Source organism: Myotis myotis, unplaced genomic scaffold, assembly GCF_014108235.1.
Source record: "Myotis myotis isolate mMyoMyo1 unplaced genomic scaffold, mMyoMyo1.p scaffold_m19_p_13, whole genome shotgun sequence".
Taxonomy (NCBI): domain Eukaryota; kingdom Metazoa; phylum Chordata; class Mammalia; order Chiroptera; family Vespertilionidae; genus Myotis; species Myotis myotis.
Window position 1 is genome coordinate 32,788,072 of NW_023416317.1, and position 18,325 is coordinate 32,806,396.

Consider the following 18,325-nt stretch of genomic DNA (forward strand, 5'->3'; position numbering starts at 1 on the left):
TGGAGCCCTGTCGCTCCTCAGCCCCCTAGCCGCTGACAGGCCTCACCAGAGAATTTGTTGCAATGAGAGAGATTTCCTTGACTTCTTTCTCCTCAATCGTGGGTATACACAAGATTAAAAATCCTCACATTGGAACTCAAGGGAATGGGACTAGAGGAGTTCAAAGGAGAATTTTGAACTTTAGAACATCCAGTTTTGTTGGTTTGTTATTGTTTTGTTAACTGTAAAATGACAGTTTATCCTGGATGAGGTCTCTTTTGAAAATCTGATGAAAACACACACATTATACAATACGTGCACACATACAATATTTGCCTATCATTTCAGAGCTGTGCATGAACCTCTGAAGTCCATTTGTGGATACCCAGGTAAGATTGCCTCCATGTCCAATACTTGGTGGTGGCCCACAATATTTAAAACATGCATCCATGTACTCGGAGATTTATGGGCGGTAGGTAGTGTATTTTAAAAGCTGGAGAATTAGGCTGAGAATACAGCACTGTGCTTTAGGTGCTGGGATGAGAGTGAGCACAGGCTCTGGGAAAACCAGTGGGAATTGAGATGGATTTAAATCCAGGAGGACTCTCAACCATAAAGGAGGTACTTAGGAAGTATGATGCAACTCATAAAAGTAGAATTAAGTGTTTATAGGCTACCTGTCATGTCAGGGGGTATAGCTCAGTGGTAGAGCATTTGACTGCAGATCAAGAGGTCCCTGGTTCAAATCCAGGTGCCCCCTAGGTGTTTATTTTTGTTCCTCTGGGCAGCTTCATTAAAAGACTGGATCTAGGGCAGCGGTTCTCAACCTGTGGGTCGCGACCCCTTTGGGGGTCAGACGACCCTTTCACAGGGGTCGCCTAAGACCATCGGAAAACACATATATAATTATATATTGTTTTGTGATTAATCGCTATGCTTTAATTATGTTCAATTTGTAACAATGAAATCAGGGGTTACCACAGCATGAGGAACTGTATTAAAGGGTCGCAGCATTAGGCAGGTTGAGAACTACTGATCTAGGGTGCAGCCAGTCAGGTGCCTTGGGCTCAGAATTTAAAATCTGCTCATTGTCAGGTTCATGCAAGCACTGTGGCTCGTTAATCCCCTCACAGTAGAGCTCACGTTCACATAAACTCACCTTTCCTTCAACATATACACACACAACACAGCCACACACGCAGAGGCATTTACACCCCCCACCCCCACACACCAGATGTCCCTCAACCACATACGCACACAGACCCGCACACCATCCCACAGACACACCAACAGACAAAAGTTCACACCCACACACACCTGTGCTTTCTCACGTGCACTCTCATTCTCCTTTCCTATATGTCCAATCTTATTAACCAGACCTTTCCTATTTTCCTTTCTTCAAATGTTTTATCTCTTAATAATTTTAAATTTCAGAAGCATTGTAAGGATAGTGCAGAGAGGTCTCGTACACACTTCACTCAGCTTCCCCTAATGTGAACATCTGGCATAATCATGGCATACTTATCAAAACTATGACATAAGCATCGGTGCCACACTGTTAACCAACTCATAGACTTCACTCAGAGTTCACCAGTGTTTCTACTGATGTCTCTTTTCTGTTCCAGGATTCAGTCCAGGGTTCTGTGTTGCATTGAGTCATATATGTCCTTCGTCTCCTTCAGTGTCTGAGGGTTTCTCGCTCTTGTTTTGTGTGTGTGTGTTTTAATAATCTGAACACTTTTCATTTTATTATTTATTTATTTATATTTTTAAAAATGTATCTTTATTGTTGAAACTATTACAGATGTTCCCCTTTCTCCCCCATTGATCCCTCCTACCCCCCCCTCCCCCGCCCCCCGCTTTCAGGCCTTCCCCACACTATTGTCTGTGTCCATGGGTTATACATATATGCACATAAGTTCATTGAACACTTTTTAAAAGTCCTTGTCAGATACTTTGCAGAATGTCCTTTGGGTTTATCTGGTGCTTCCTCATGATTATGGACTGAGGTTATGGATTTGGGGGGAAAAATATCACAAAGGTGCTGTGCCCTCATTTTTGCATCTTTATTAGGGGTGGAAGAAAAATACTGCAGCAATCCAAGAGTCTGCTACATTGTAAAAAATTTAGGGGTCTGGGGTCTGAGACTCATCAGGATATGCCTTCGCAAGTGGGGGGACGCCACACAGAACAAAACACATCACTTGGTAGGCGTCTGTGGGTTTCGGTGGCAGAGTATTTGGATGTGCTCATCTGATTTGTTTACTAGATTACAGTAACCTGTAAGATTACCGTTTTTGTGGGTCCCAGAGCAAGATAAGGGTCTGTACTCAGTACAGGCCTTGGGGAAAGCTGTTCCTCCTCATGGGGATTGTGACTTAGTATCAGAAGTATAAGTGGCAACTCTAGCTTTGTTAATTCCCCTTTTCTTTGTTTCTATAGCACATTAAATTTACTTCTCTTTTATGTTATTACTAGAGGCCAGGTACATGAGATTCATGCACTGGAGGGAGGGGGCTCCCTCAGCCCAGCCTGTGCCTTCTCGTAGTCTGGGAGCCCTGGGGGATGTCTGATTGCAGGCGGACATCCTTAGCGCTGCCATGGAGGTGGGAGAGGCTCGCTCGCCAGCCATGAGCCTGGCTTCTGGCTGAGTGGCGCTCCCCGAGTGGGAGCACGCTGACCACCAGGGGTAGCTCCGGCGTCGAGCGTCTGCCCACTGGTGGTCAGTGCGCATCATAGCAACTGGTCGTTCCACTGTTCGGTCAATTTGCATATTAGTCTTTTATTATATAGGATATGGTGTATTGCAATCACTTATATGTCTGTTAGATTAATCTTAGCTATATGGTGACAACAACCCTGAAATATCAGGAGCTTACCACAATCAAGATTTGTATTTTAGCCCAGCTGGCATGGCTAAGTGATTGAGCGTCAACCTATGAACTAAGAGGTCACAGTTTGATTCTGGTCATGCCCGGGTTGTGGGCTCGATCCTCAGTGGGGGGTGTGCAGGAGGCAGGTGATCAATGATTCTCTCTCATCATTGATGTTTCTCTCTCTCTCTCCCTTTCCCTTCCTCTCTGAAATCAATAAAACTATATTTTAAAAAATGGGGGAAAAAGTATCAGGCATATCTTAGGCAGCATCTCAGATGCTCTTGGCCTTGACTATTTCTGAGGTCCTTGGCTAACTCTTCTACCCTGGCTGCCCCTGGGGTAACCAAGGATGTATGGATTCTATCAACTTCACCCAGGCTCCACCTGCAGTCCCTTCCCTCCTGCCTATGTGTCCTACTGGCTGCCACTTGTGTCCTACTCTTGGCTTCGGTCTTGCTTTTGAGGTGCGAGAGGCCATGAGACCCAGTCAGCGTGCCCACAGGCAGAATCTGGAAGTGGTGAGGAGTTCATGCACCCAGGGGGGGAAAAACTTGCATCATGAGACACAGCCGAGGGCTAACGTCCCCTCCTCCCGTCCTTAGGACAGAGTGTCCCGGGACGCAACAGTTCCTACATCCTCTCAAGAGACAGCATTATGAGACCAAGTAATCGGTTTCAACCAGGTGATGGCCAGCTTGGAGATGCACCTCTGCACTGACTACGAGTCCTGTCTCTGCCTCACTCCCTTCCCCTCACTCCTGCTCCGGGGGATCAAACTTCCTGAAGAATGGACAGCACGTAAGCTTTTGCCTCAAGCTCTAGGTTCTGGGTATCTAGATAATATAGCAGGCAGTCTGGATACTCTGCAATTTTCTCTTTGGCCGTTACCAGAACACTTCAGCTTGGCCAGATTCCAACTGCCAGCAGCTGCATTTCTTTCCCTGATTTTTTTTTTCTTTTTTGGGGGTGGGGGGGTGGGGGAAGAATCAGCCAGAGCTGATGCTATAACAGTTCACGAGTTCGGCAAGCCGGAAGTGCAGGAGCTCCTCTCAAACAATGACTGACAAAGTTGCTGTTAAATACCCGGGATCCCTTACCTCTTTCCTGGGATAACTCTGAGCCAGGATACCTTTTATCTGGCTCCAGATTTCCCAGGAGAATGAAGTTGGGTCGCCCGCAGTGGTAACTTTCATGACAATGCAACCGTTACTGGCTTCTTTTCCTTTCATCTCAGTTCCCCTCTTCTCTTTCAATGTGTCGCATGGTCACCAAATAAGCTACTTGAACTTGACCAAGACAGCCGAAGACGTCATTTTTAAAACTATTGTAAACACTTTTTTTCATTTAATAATATATCCTGTACATAATATTAAACATCCTAAAACTTTTAAAAGTATGTGAGTTTTAAGTGCTATGTGACATTTGCCATATGGCTTGTATAAATAATATGCTGGACATTTGGTTGTTTGCAGTATTCCTATCCAACTTTAATTAACTCAGTACTAAACAGACCTAGACAGGCATTGTCTCTGGGGTCAGAGCTGTAAATAAATAAACCACAGGTGGGTCATTTTTCATATACTAGGAAAGAAATAATCAATATAGGGAATTCCCTTGACTTCTTTTTGATGTGTTTTGAAGGTTGCCATATAGCAGGGGTTCCTTAGAAAAAAATGAAAGGGATCTTAATTATAGTCTACTTTAAAAGAGAATAAATGGCATCCAAGATTTCACTAAACAAGGCCCCATCTCCACCATCTTCAAAAAGAAAAAGAAAAAGATGGCTAAAGCTCATTATGTGATACTTTGCTACCTGGTGGATTTTGTTTTACTGTGGGGTGAATAGGGATCTCTCTCTCTCTCTCTCTCTCTCTCTCTCTCTCTCTCTCTCTCTCTCTCTCTCTCTCTCTCTCTGCAGGAGAACTTCTAAAGTTTTATTTTAGCTCTGTGAATGAGTTGGGGCCAGTTAAATAACCTCTATAATCTCTGGGTTCTTTTCATTTGTTCATTGGGAATAATAGTAAACCCCTTACTAAGTGTGACGCCACGGTTATGTAATATAAGGCCAGTGAGTATATAGTAGCTGCTCAATAAATGATAGATAAATGATAGCAATTATTTCACAGTGACTTTATTTTCAATGGCGAAAGAAGTAGCATAGAGCAGAGGGTGGAACTTAAAAATATGAAGGAGGTAGGGGGTGGAATGTGCAGTTGTCTAATGAGATTCATGGAACATGAATGGTTCTCTGCGCAAAGATATTTCCTCTACACAATCTTCCTGCTGTGATGGACTTGGTCCCCAAGTCCTGCATCATCCCTGACCTTCTACCCAGCTCAGTGCTTCTCAAAGTGCACTAGGTGCATCGGCAACACCTGGGACCTGGTGAGAAATGCATTTTACCAGGTTCCTTATTTGAACTTGGAATCAGAATCTCAGTGGTGGTGGCAGGGGTGGGAGGGGAGGCAGTATTCTGTGTTTTAAAAAGCTACTGATGCACCTTAAAGTTTGAAAACCACTGATCTAGCTAAGCCACTACATCCACTCACTGGATTCACACTTTGGTATTGTTTTATTGTAAATCAGCAAGCGGAACATAGGACGCCTTAATGAGCCAATTAGTTAGAAGTCTTTATTACATGTGGGCTCAGAGCAGAATATCTTTATCAAATTATGAACAAACAAAAAATATTTCCTTTTTATATCCTTCTAGGTCTTTGTGTAAGTTATTTTTACAGACAGCTTATAACCTTGAGTACATATCATATCTAACAAACACTTGGCATGGGAGTATTATCAATATCAGTGTATCAGCCCCTTACATTAGATGGCGAGCTGGTAAGGTCAGACAGTTAGGTTTATCTTTTCTATTATTTAAGCTAAAAAACAAAGTTATTTTACAGAATAAGAGACCGTCTAAAAATAACAGCGTTGACCTATAGAACAAGGGACTATCTAAAAATAACAGAGACTTTCAAACAGCAGTTTCAAAGGAGGGATTGTTATGCTTCAGTATGACTAGTCATCGCAGAGTCAGATGGCAGAAAGGGAACTGAGAAGATGATAAAGAAAACGTGGGCTACCCATAATCCTGTGGTGTTCACAGGTTGCCCTCAGGTCAGTTACAGGTTCCCTTCTCCATGAATTGAAGTGATCACATAGCCCAGCTCAGCCTCTCAGTATCAGCAGGATAATGGGGATCTCTTCCCAGGCCTCTGGATTTTCCCTCATTCATGTTGTTTCCCACCCAGGTCTTGGGCAGGACTCCTTGCTGTACACTGTAGCCTGGGTTGAGGAATAATCCCAGGACACTTTGGATGTGTCACTCCTTGATGTCACTGGCCTTTTCCTTTCTTGTTCTCATGCTGCCTCACTCGGAGTTTGTTTCTGGGGAGCAGGAGTGTGTATCCACTCGGGCCAGACTCTTCGGAGAAGAGCAGCTACCCAAAGAGCATCTTCTCATGCACAGGAGGTAGGTAACCCACCTGGGGAAGGGCCAGAGAGAGCTCAGAACTAGGTGGTCTAAGAAATGTCAGCTGATTGTGCTGCCTCTCAAGAGTCCAGAGGTTTGATGGCAAGACACGGAACGGTCACTTGAGTCTACCCTATTTCAGGCCATATGCTCTGGGGTGGCCCATTCTTGGTTCAGAGCCCTAAGCCAGTCAATTGCATTCTTCTCTCTACAGTAATTGATTAAGGAATGGAGTCACAACCCCAGCACAGCCAATGCTTCTCAAAGGGGCTTTTCCTGGTTCTTTTGGGAAAGGGCTCCTTTTTTGTTTGTCGACTTCCTGAGGCCTTGAACCTGAAAGTATCCATGGAGTAGTCTGCTCTGAGAATGGAGCTGCTTGTACAGAGGAGGTTAGTCTGAGAATGGAGAGATAAAGACCTGGTGGACCTGGTGTCAGCCCCTGGAGCAAGTCACACCCGAAGCCAGACAATTCCGGGCCTTTGCAGTCACGAGACCCAGAAAACTCCTTGTTTGTCATGTTTTCTGTCACCTGCAAACAAGTGATTCCTGGTAGCTGCATCCAGGGGGCCCCAGAGGCCCAGGAAGGCCTGGGTGCTGCTCTTCAGGCCCAAAGCCCAGCTTTCTTACACACGAAACCTAACGTCAGAATTCCAGTTGGTCCCCCCACCCTGCTGTGCTGGCTTCTCTCTCTGTAAATCTGTGATAAGAAGACACGCCACGCACCACCCACAGGGGTTGTGGCCTAATTAGAGAACTTGTGAAATTCTTTGTTTTTACAAAATGTTAGCGAAAGAGCACTGCACATTAATATCGCTTACTCTTGATTTTTCTGCCTTAAAAAACCACACACTTCTCAGCAAAATAAAGTTTGTCTTTTCTTTATAAGAAAACAGACCAATTATCTAGATTCACTTTTTAAGGTATAAACGGCTGGAGTAAAAATATCCCTCTTTGTGGTGGGTGGTGGGAGGATTCAGGGCCAAACTCGCTCTCTCTTTCTTGTTCCCTCTCTTTTCTTCCCCTATTTTCCTAAATTCCCGACTATGGGGTTTCTGGTCCTGTAAAGAAATGCATTTATTCAGAACACTCCAACACCAGAGAGATGTTAACTTTATTTTTTATTGTAATTTTTTAAAAATCTGTTTTTATTGCTTTTTAGAGAAAGAGGAAGAGAGAGAAATAGAAACATTGATGAGAAGGAAATATCGATCGGCTATCTCCACCAGGGAACAAGCCCCAAACTCAGGCATGTGCTCTGGCTGGGAATCGAACTGGTGACCTCTTGGTGCCTGGGTCGATACTCAACCACTGAGCAACACTGGCTGGATGGTATTAACTTGATTTTGTTTTAAATCTAAGTTTATCACCAACTGGTATTATTTTGAGAAAATATTCCATTGATTTAGTAGGGGGGAATTAATCATATGATACCAGCACTGAGAAGAAAAGGGGCATGGAAATGGTTTGGGAAGGAAGAGGAGATAGAGAGACAGAGAGGGTGAGCAGAAGAGAGAAGAAGGTGATATGAACTGAGAGAGAAACCCTACTTGGGTCAGCCTTTGATGATGATGTCAAGCTTTGGTTAGATAATAGAATATTGGTAGGGTTGTCAGATTTAGCAAATGAAAACACAGGACACCCAGGTGAACTTGAATTTTAGATAAATAATGAATACTTTTTTATTGTAAGTGTTGCATGGCAATCCTTCAATGTAAGAATGTGGGTATTTTCCTTTTCTAGGGTCAATGGGTTACTTTGCTAGCATTCTGGAACCTACAGGTGAAACTGACTCCACCTTATATCCTGAGATCAAAACCATACAGAAGTTTTACTCTAAGTTCCTGAAACTTCTGGACTCTTCCTTGTTTCAACAGATGCCTTTAGTGGATTGAAATGCTTACATATTCTTTCCATCTGAGTAGTATGACTATATCTCTTTTTCTGATGAAAAATTTTCAAATACACACAAAAAAGTGGAATTCTAATGAACTTCCATTACTTTGTTTGAAGAGCTGTCAACGTTTTGCTGATGTTGTTTCATCTCTCCTCCTCTACCCTCTCTATTTTGCAGGAGTATTTTAAAGACAATCTCAAACTTCATGTCATCCTTAGATACTATGTGTGGTTTTTAAATTTTATATTTTCTTTCCTATCTTTAAGCATATCTAATCTGTTTAATGTTGCCAAGGTCCCACTTTTTACCCATCTCTCTTTATATAAAATAGTAAATATAAAATAATGGTCTCTCCCTTCACATGATAATATTCCTTTTTGTCTTCCTCAGAGCATCCCTATAGTTCATGATTTCTTTTAAATCTGGTAGCCTGTTCAGGCCTCAAGGAATTGGTTGTGCATTGTGTTGAGGGGTCCTTGGTAGAAGGAAGGGTGGAGGGTGTCAGAGAGTGAGGGGGTGGAGGTTAAGGTGGGGGTGAGGGTTATTATATATTGACTTTCTCTGAAACTTCCTTCCTATAAGAAATACCAATCTTGTCTCTCTTACTTCTAATTTTATGTATTATGCAAGTCTGTGCTCTTTAGAGTAGCCATTGGATCCTCTGAATTAACATTTAAATATCCCTAGGATTAGGTTTGAAGATGCTGAGAATCTCATAGTAGAGGACAATGGTTCTCAAACTTTAGCATGCACGGAATCCCCTGGAGGGCTTGCTAGCACACAGATCCCGAGCCCCACCCCCAGAGTTTCTGATTCAGTTGGTCTGGGGTGTCCTGTGAGAATTTGCATTTTTACAAGTTCCCAGAGGATGAGTAGCTCATTGTCCAGAGAGAACATGAGAACCACCGGTATAGTAAAAACTGTTTGGTTATAGAAACATGTGACCTTGGGCAGGTCACTTAACCTCTCAGATTTGGTGTCCTCATCTGTGACCAACCAATGTTCATGCCTCTTCTTTCCAATAATGACTTGCTACTTTGAAGAGCAATAACTCACCTTTGGGAGTGGTTTTGCCTGTATGTGCCTGTCAGCCTAGTTGTATCTCTAGACAGAGCTCTGGGTAAACAAGAATAAATGCTGAACTCAGAAGATGGTACTCCAGCTCCTGAAGAGAGGAAATAAGGAGGAGACAGCTTTAGTTCATTCATTCAGCAATTATCTATTGAGCACCTACTATGTGCCAGGCAGGGTTCCTGCTGCTAGAGATACAGTCAGACTGCATCATTGTCCTTAGGGAATTTGCATTCTAGTGGGGTGAATAAAAAGGAAACGATCTTGGTGGGGCCCTCATGAAACAGGAAAAATACTGTGATGGGCCAGTTACATAACAACTTGTATCAGCCTCTCCCAGTCCTGGAGGCCAGAAGTTCCAAGTCGGTGTCACTGGGCTAAAGGCAGGGTGTCGGCAGGACCACAGCCTCCTTGGAGGCTCTAGGGGAGACTCTGTCTCCCTGTCTTTTCCAGCTCCTACAGCTGCATTCCTTCGCTCATGGTCCCTTCCTCCGTCTCCAAAGCCACCAGTGCAGTGTCTTTAAATCTTTCGTCCATCACCTCACCTTCTCCTCCTATTGAATCAGAAGTGAAGATAGTTTGGAGGCAGTGACGAATATAGAAGGTGATCTGGGAAGGGTGGGACCAAAGTCTGCACACCGTGATTACAACCTGCTGCAGGTGTCGCATGAAGTCATGTGGTCACGCAGCAGTAATGAACAGTTGCTGGAAGGCTGCCGCATGCCAGGTGTTTTACGGGCATTCCTCCTTGAATTCTCACAATAACCCTTTGAAGGAGGTACTGCTTTACTCATGGGAAAAACGAAGGCTCAAAGCTCAATTTACCGAGAGTCACATGGTGAGTAAGTGGGAATAGCAGGATTACAAGTGTTAAAGAACAAAATTCAACTAAGTTTGAAGATCACTGGCTTCATTAAGCAATGCATAAACCGGCAGCATCACACATTTTGGTGGAAGGAAATGGAATGGCAGGGTTTTTGTGGTTTTATTTTTTCTTCCTTGTAGATTATCTTTTCTTTGGTGGAGGATTGAGAAAGCCCGCATAACAGATTACTTCACTGCTGTTGACCAGAAAATTCCACACTGGTTGATTAAGATTATGTTTCTGGGAGAGGTTGAAACTGTAATTAGATCAGGTATTAAATCTAGGTAGTTCTTAAAATATATTTTTATTGATTTCAGAGAGGAAGGGTGAGGGAGAGAGAGAGAAACATCAGTGATGAGAGAGAATAATTGATTGGCCGCCTCCAGCACACCCCCTACTGAGGATCGAGCCCACAACCCAAGGTTGTAGGAATCAAACCGTGACCTCTGTGTTCATAGGTCTATCCTCAACCACTGAGCCACACTGGTTGGGTTAGGTTTGGTATCATGGGTTTTTATCACAAGTGACACCATTTGGGCCGGTGGTTTTCTCTTTAACACAAGGCAGGCAGCCTCCCTCCTGAGCAGAACCCTGAAGAAAGCCTTGCTACACAGTCTTCCGCTTAGCAGCGTTGGAATGGAACTCATTAACAATTCAGAATCGTAGGCTCCACCCTAGACCCCCTGAATCAAAACCTGCATTTAACCAGAGCCCCAGTGACTCAAGTGCACATGGAAGTCAGAGAATCACCACCACTATGCAGCCCACTGGCAATGCCGGCAGAAATATCTTTCAGCTGCTGTAGAGGCAGAAATACCTTTCTCTCCGGTGTCTGCACTAATGATACCAGGAAGCACAGTCAGTCTGATAAGTCTTCATTTGAGTAAACAAATAACAAGTTAAAAAAAATACTTCCAAGTATTTGTCTTCAGGCCTAAGGAAGGGCATCTAAGGAACCGTTGTCCCCTGGGTGCTAAAATCCTTGCTGACTCGGTTATTTATCATCCGTGTGTGCTGCAGGGTCCAGGGTGATAAATTATGGAAGAGAGCTATTAGATGACAACACTCCCTCTGACATCAGGTGCTGGCGTTAGGCACATTTTGCAATCTTCACAGCAAGGAGAGAAACATGATGATGGTGCTTCTGCAAGATGCTTGCTCACTGGAGCCTGTTTCTCTCCCAGGTCCTTGTTAAACCTTAGAGTGTGTGGTTTGGCTGAAGCCAGGAATAGAATAAATAGAAATAGAAGATGGCTAGTACATTCGTGTTTCTCATCTGCAATAGAATTGCTTGGTGCTGGTTAAAAATATAGATCTTTAGGCTCCACCTGGAAAATTAGAGTCTCTAAAGGTGATATTCATACATTTTAATTTTTAACAAGCTTACCAGGCAATCCTTACATAAACTAATTTTTGAGACTCACCATTGTATCCTGCCTCTTATTGTATGGTGAAGAATCAGAGAAAGACAACAGTATAATGACTTTCTTAAAATTTCAGTGCCCCATGCATAGTCACATGTCCCATTTTCCTATAAGGTGTGGTATAGATGGTTGTCTTTTTAGGAGAGCCTTTTAGATCTATTAGTACCTAATAAAGGCAGGGCTAACTGATGGTGAGTGGCTGGTTGTGAAGTAAGGTAATTAAGTGCTAAAGAAACAGTAGTTAAACTTTAAACAAATGTCTCATGTGATAGAAATGAAATGACCATTTGTCACCAGGCATGCCAAACCCACAGGATTCTACTAGAATTTAAAGGGTTAAGGCAACTGGCCAAGTTCCTTGAAAGAGCTGACATAATGCCATGAATTGCCAGGAGGTGACAGCAGAGAGCTGCCGAACAGCCCACAGAGACCAGGGGATCCAGGGTTATCAATTAGGACAGTGGTTCGCAACCTTCCTAATGCCGCAACCCTTTATACAGTTCCTCATGTTGTGGTGACCCCCAACCATAACATTATTTTCGTTGCTACTTCATAACTGTAATTTTGCTACTGTTATGAATCGTAATGTAAATATCTGATATGCAGGATGTATTTTCATTGTTACAAATTGAACATAATTAAAGCACAGTGATTCATCACAAAAACAATATGTAATTATATATGTGTTTTCCGATGGTCTTAGGCGACCCCCTTAGCAATTCTATTGCAGATGGTACATGAGAAACACGAATGTACTAGCCATCTTCTATTTCTGTTTATTCTATTCCCAAAGGGGTCGCGACCCACAGGTTGAGAACCGCTGAATTAGGAGGCTTGTTAGAATAGCAGCCGAAAGCTGGTTACCCAGAGCGCCTGCTCAGGAGACATCTAGCCCTCAGCGAGGAGAGCTGGGTCCAACGCAGAGGCAGTTACCTCTCATGAAGAAAGGCAGTGCCCAGGCTAGTGGGTGAAAGAGAGAAGCTGAAGTCAGAAAAGCAAGTTGGGTGAGTCAGAAGCAGGGTAAGCGGTGGGCAGCTGTGTCACAGGGGGATGATGGGACCCTCAGGAAGCTGATGGGCCGTCAGGGATTTACAGTATTTAGTGGCCAAGGCCCCGGCGAAATCAGGAAACAATACGGCCCTTGAGGAAGAACATTTCATAACCAGATCATTAAAAAACCTGGAACCTGACCCCTTATTGGAGAAACCCTTTCTTTGGCAGTGAGATCTTCAAAGTCTTGTTGGAAAATGCACTGGTATTAAAGGAAAAAAAACTTAAGGAATACAAGACAAGACATGATAAAATATCGCAATTATGGTACAATCAATACTTGCTCAAGAAGCTCCAGTGAAGGGGGAGATCAATGAAGGTTGGAGTGGCCAAGGAAGGCTTCTTTAAAGAAGTGCAATTTGATCTGAGCCTTAATGCATTAGTACGATATAGAGAGACAAGGAAGACACCTAATGAGCCAAGGGGAAAAGCTCCCTCTGTTTGCAGGGCTGTGAGAAGGCCCCTGGTTTGTATCAGGGTGCCTGGAGCTGGTGGAAGCCCAGGGCATAAAAACACTTGTTTGACCTTTGTTAAAATTTGGTTTTTTTGGTGGTTTCCAACATGCTGGGAAGAAATAGGATCCTGTTCCTTTAAGCAACCAGAGTGCATCATTCACTCAGAGGAAATACACATTGATGCCACCTGCAGGTGACATAGGTAGCTCACACTGGGTTTGCTAGGGAGGAGGTGCTGCCTAATTTCCTTTAGTTGAGGCGCCATGATCTTGACTCTTTAAATAGATAGGATCTGCTCAGTACCTGTCTGGATATATAAGATTGTGCCCAGAATTTTGGGACGAGTATCAAAGATTTTATTGAGAACTAGAGGCCTGGTGCATGAATTCGTGCATGGGTGGGGTCCAGCTGGCCCCACCCTGATTGGGGCTGATTGGGGCGGGCCAGCCGGGGGAAGGGGACTGCGGGAGGTTGGCTGGTCGGTCCTGCCCCCTGCAGTGCACGTCATAACAACGGGTCGTTCTGGTCGTTCCAGTTGCTTAGGGTTTTGTATATATATAGATTCCGGAAACCATATTCTGTTATGAGAACCAGGTGCAGTGAACTATGCACTTACACAGTAAAGGACACAAGAGATCCATCTTCCACCCACTAAACAGCTGGTGATTATTTCTTACAATTGTGATCTAGATAGAAATTATGATGTAGTTGGGTAGGTGTTCTTTGTACATCCCATCTCTCCTGAAGAGCTAGCTTCTTGCTTTTTATTACTGATCACTGATAGATCTTTGTCTTTGCATATACACTTATTTAAAATACTACCTCCTTTTCATTCATTTTTATAGATGGCTTCATGTCTCTCCAATACACTAGCCTGTATTTGGGTTGTCGACACAGTAACTCTTGTTTCTTTGATGTAGATTGTTTCTCAACCCCACTTAGGAATATAGCTTTTCGGTCTGAGCAACTTGAAATAACAAAACACTTTCCTATCAGTAACAGTGTCCCTGGGGCAGTGATTCTCATGGGGATGGAGATGGCACTGGGGGTAAAGTAGGAAAGGACATATCACCCATCACCAGGGGAAATATCACAGAGATCTGGAGAAATCCTCCTCTCCATCCCTGTGCTGATTTTAGCTAAGAGACATAATTGTAGGATCTGGGGAGCTTTGTGTGTCTTGCAGTAATCACTGTTCAGTGTTCTCTACCTGCTGTTGGTTTGGGAGGGGTGTTTAAATCCTTTTGGTGAATCCCTTTGGTAGATCAAATCACTTCCCATTTGAGATCCAAAGAAAGCAGGTTCCTCATTGGGCATCCCAAGGATGTTGGGGTAGGAAGGTATTTTTTTTTTTTAATTTTATTTTATTGCTTAAAGTATTACAAAGAGTATTACATATGTGTCCATTCCCCCCCCCCCCCCCCCGCCCTAGACAGTCCCCTAGCCTCCCCTATCCCCCAGTGTCTTATGTAGGAAGGTATTTTCTTATAGAACATTCCCCAGGGTGCCAGGGCATCCATAACAAATTATTAGAGGAAGACAAAAGAGCTGAAGTTGGATCAGTTTGAGGTTCCACATGACATGGAGGATAACTTAGATGATCACTTGGAGTCATTGAATTCCTCTAAATGGCTGAGAGTTGCTAAAAGTAATGAGCAAATCTGAAATCACAGTTGAGCCCAGCTTTAGTTACGTTCAGGCCATATTAACATGGACTAGGGTTGCCTGTATCTATCGCTGGGACTACACTGTATGTGCAGAGAGTATGCAGTTTATTTCTTATTAACCAATCTGATCCACCCTGCTACCTAATGTTTAGTTCAATGAAATAATTTTAGTCCAATCCAGTAATTTAAACCATCTCTATAAGTTTATTTTCTTTGTATAATCACTCTCTTTCTATCCCCATTCATTGTGCCTCTTCAAGGGGGTTGTGGCTTGTGTGACCTTGGCTGGTGGGGATAGGATTCTTGAACTCTGTTATTCCTGGAATTACCCTGATCTCCGTGGCAGAGGGGCTGAGCTGGGCTGCTCCCTGGCTTGGAGGATCCCAAGGTCAATAAGCTCCATCAGAGGGTTGTTCCGCCAATATTTGATGCTGAACCCCAGTGGTTTGGCCTCTGTCATTGCACCAGGTTTCCATGTTAACTTGGCACTTGCCTGGTTCTTGCTGGGCTGTGGGTACCCTGGGAGTCTGGCTGGGACTCCCTATTATGACTGCTTCTGTGAAACTCCCCAGACTGACTGACTCTCAGGGCCTTTAGGGAGCTCCAGGCACCATCCTTGGGACCAAAGGCAGTTTTGGAGCGTTTACAGATAACTCTCCTCTATCTAATCATGAATCACTAGAGACCCAGTGCACAAAATTTGTGCAACTGTTAGGGACCCTAGTGGCTGCTAGCTGCTGGCCAGGGCCTCCCTTCCTTCCTCTGGAGGGCCCCAGGCCTTGGCCGAACTCTGGACGACCTCCCGGTAGAGGGGACAATTTGCATACTACGCTTTTATTATATAGGATCATCAAATTCTGTCTGAGACAGGGTGCCCTTATTGGGTATTTTCATTCCAATGTTAGAAACCACAAGCTGGCCAGTTTTTCTGGAAATTTCCTTAAACCCTCCCTGATTTAACTCTGTTCTCTGGGACTCTAGGGGAGATTGAGATACATTTTCCCTTCCTCTGCCTCCCTTGTTCCTTCCACCATCCCTCAGGTTGGAAGAGAAAAACTTTGGACTTCCTTCAACATCTTCTCTTCTTTCTACCCCCGGGCAGCAAGCCTCTGCTGAGCCATCAGATGTGCAAGGAGCATCCTTGCTCCCGGTGTGGTCCGAGGACCTGCAGCGTCAGCCCCACCTGTGAGCTGATTGGAAATGCAGACTCTCGGGCCTCACTTAGACCTAATGGATCAGAAGCTGCATTAACAAGACGTATGTGCACATTAAGGTCTGAGAAGCATAGGTGTAGAGGAAATGGTATGATCTAGCTTACTTAGGCGTAGCCCTTAGCAAATTAATGGAAGTTAAAGAGATTTAGGAAATCCTTTTTTTTTTTTTTCCTCTTGAAAAAGCTTGCTTTTATAGACCATTAAGTTGCTGCAAAATTGTATTTTGGAATTCTGAAGCTGAATATAAGCTGGGGGTTTTTTTGTTTTGTTTTGTTTTTGTTTTTTTTTTGTTTTTTGCACTCTTGCTATAATAATCATGAACCTTCTCTAGGGAAATAGCTGTTTCTAATGGAGTATGGGAAGAAGTTCAATACAGGGGAATGCAGACGAGAAAGCTACTTACCCATATTAAAATGTTATCCCATAAATATTTTGGAAAAAAAATAAAGAAAATAATTAGAGATGAGTAAAGCAGTTAAGTTGGTGACAGTATGCTTTTTTTTTTTTTAAAAAAAATGTTTTTATTGAGTTTTAGAGGGGGAAGAAGGGAGAGCAATAGAGAGAGAGAAACATCAATGAGAGGGAAATATCATCAATTGGCGCCTCCTGCATGCCTCCTCTTGGGGATCGCGCCCGCAGCCCAGGTCTATGCTGAGCCACACCAGCCGGCAACAGTATATCTTTTTATACTTCAGTTTTTCTAACTTTACTCTGGTACTGTGCAGTTTGTGAGTAGAAAGCAAATTTAATCGATTTGGGTCACTATCTTCATGCCTCTCATAGTGTATTTTGCCACAATACTCTAAAAAGGTGGGCTTCATAACCAATTAGTTTACAAAAATGCTGTGACCTACACGTTCCTCTTGGAGACTTACAATACACATTATCATTATAAAGAACTGCCACAAAGTCCTGCCAAGAAATCCCTTTAAGATAAGCTCACAGGAGTTTCTAAACCTCATTTGTCCCTGGAACACTGTTCCATGTAAGCAATATACTTTAGCATAACACAAGACTTGTGTTCGCTGGGAATATTTTTAGAATATTCTAATTTAAAATATACGTCTTATATTGACTATGTAATGATTGCCCAATGTGTGGTGCTGTCCCCAAACTCCCCCTGGTGGCTCACAACTGGTTCAAAGGACCCAGATTCTTTACACTCATCAGCAAGATCAAGGCCCCTCGATGCTGCAGGACACTCCAGGCAATGCCCCTTCTCCCCTTTGCCCCAGACCCGCTGCTCTGCCCTCCACGTCTGTTTTTGTATCTCGTCCTTGTTTTCTGCCTATCTAACCCACCAATTCAGTTGAGGCCATGGATTGTCTGCTTGCCTCTCAATTCATTTCACCACAGATACAACCTCTTAGATCTCTTTGAAATTGAGAACAAACTGATTTATAAAGAAGCTGCCAGCTCCCACTTCACAGCCCAGCTCAGGCTCCCAGGCCAACTTCCTGAGACGCCTGCTGACGAGGAGAGTTGGACAATTACTGAAGTAAATTTCCTCTAATGAGTCCGCACGGATGGCCTGACTACAGCTGCAAGAGGCAAATAAATGGCTTTGCAAACCCAAAAGGAGGACACATGCTCTGTAGAAGATTTTTGGCCCTTTCCTGGCATAGTCTTGTAAAAGTTTTCAAATTCTGTGTGAGGCTAGTCTTACAATTTCATATTCTTTCTGGTAATATTGTAAAGATAAAGCACATGCATATTAGAGAGGATGGGGTCTCAGGTGATCTCTTCTTTTTTTCTCTTTTCTCACAGTGAAAGTCTCATATGTATTGTATTTGAAAACCAAGCCTCATCCTATGATTACACCTCATTCTATAATTACGCATATGGTCAATTGTGTATAGATTAGCATGAAGTGCATTCCATGGAACTAATTTTGGTAGATATGAGTCAGAAGAGAGTCCTGTAGTTAAAAAAAGTAGGGAACTGCTGGGATGGTAGTTGAAATATTGGTGGAGTCAGAATGGACTGAAAAGGAACGTTAATGGGTTGTCAAAAGGTAGTAGAGTTGCCCTAGCTGGTTTGGCTCAGTGGATAGAGCATCGGCCTGTGAACCAAAGGGTCCTGGGTTTGATTTCGGTCAAGGGCACATACCTTGGCTGCAGACTCATCCCTGGCCCGGGCCCTGGTCGGAACTCGTGAAGGAGGCAACCAATTGATGTGTTTCTCTCACATTGATGTTTCTCTCTGTTTTTCCCTCTCTCTTCCATTCCTCCTAAAAATCAATGGAAAAATATCCTCGGGTGAGGATTAACAAACAAACAACAAAAAAAGGTAGTAGAGTTGCACACCCATGCTCAAGCCGTGATCTCATATAGGTAGGATGTACTTCCCTGCTCCTTT

At 43.6% G+C, this 18,325-nt stretch overlaps 1 non-coding gene across 1 annotated transcript; it reads left to right on the forward strand.

The window, feature by feature from the left end:
• The first annotated feature begins 667 nt into the window (after positions 1 to 667).
• TRNAC-GCA lies at positions 668 to 739 on the forward strand. Its single transcript has one exon. It is a non-coding gene; the product is annotated as a tRNA-Cys (tRNA).
• The last annotated feature ends 17,586 nt before the right edge of the window (positions 740 to 18,325 follow it).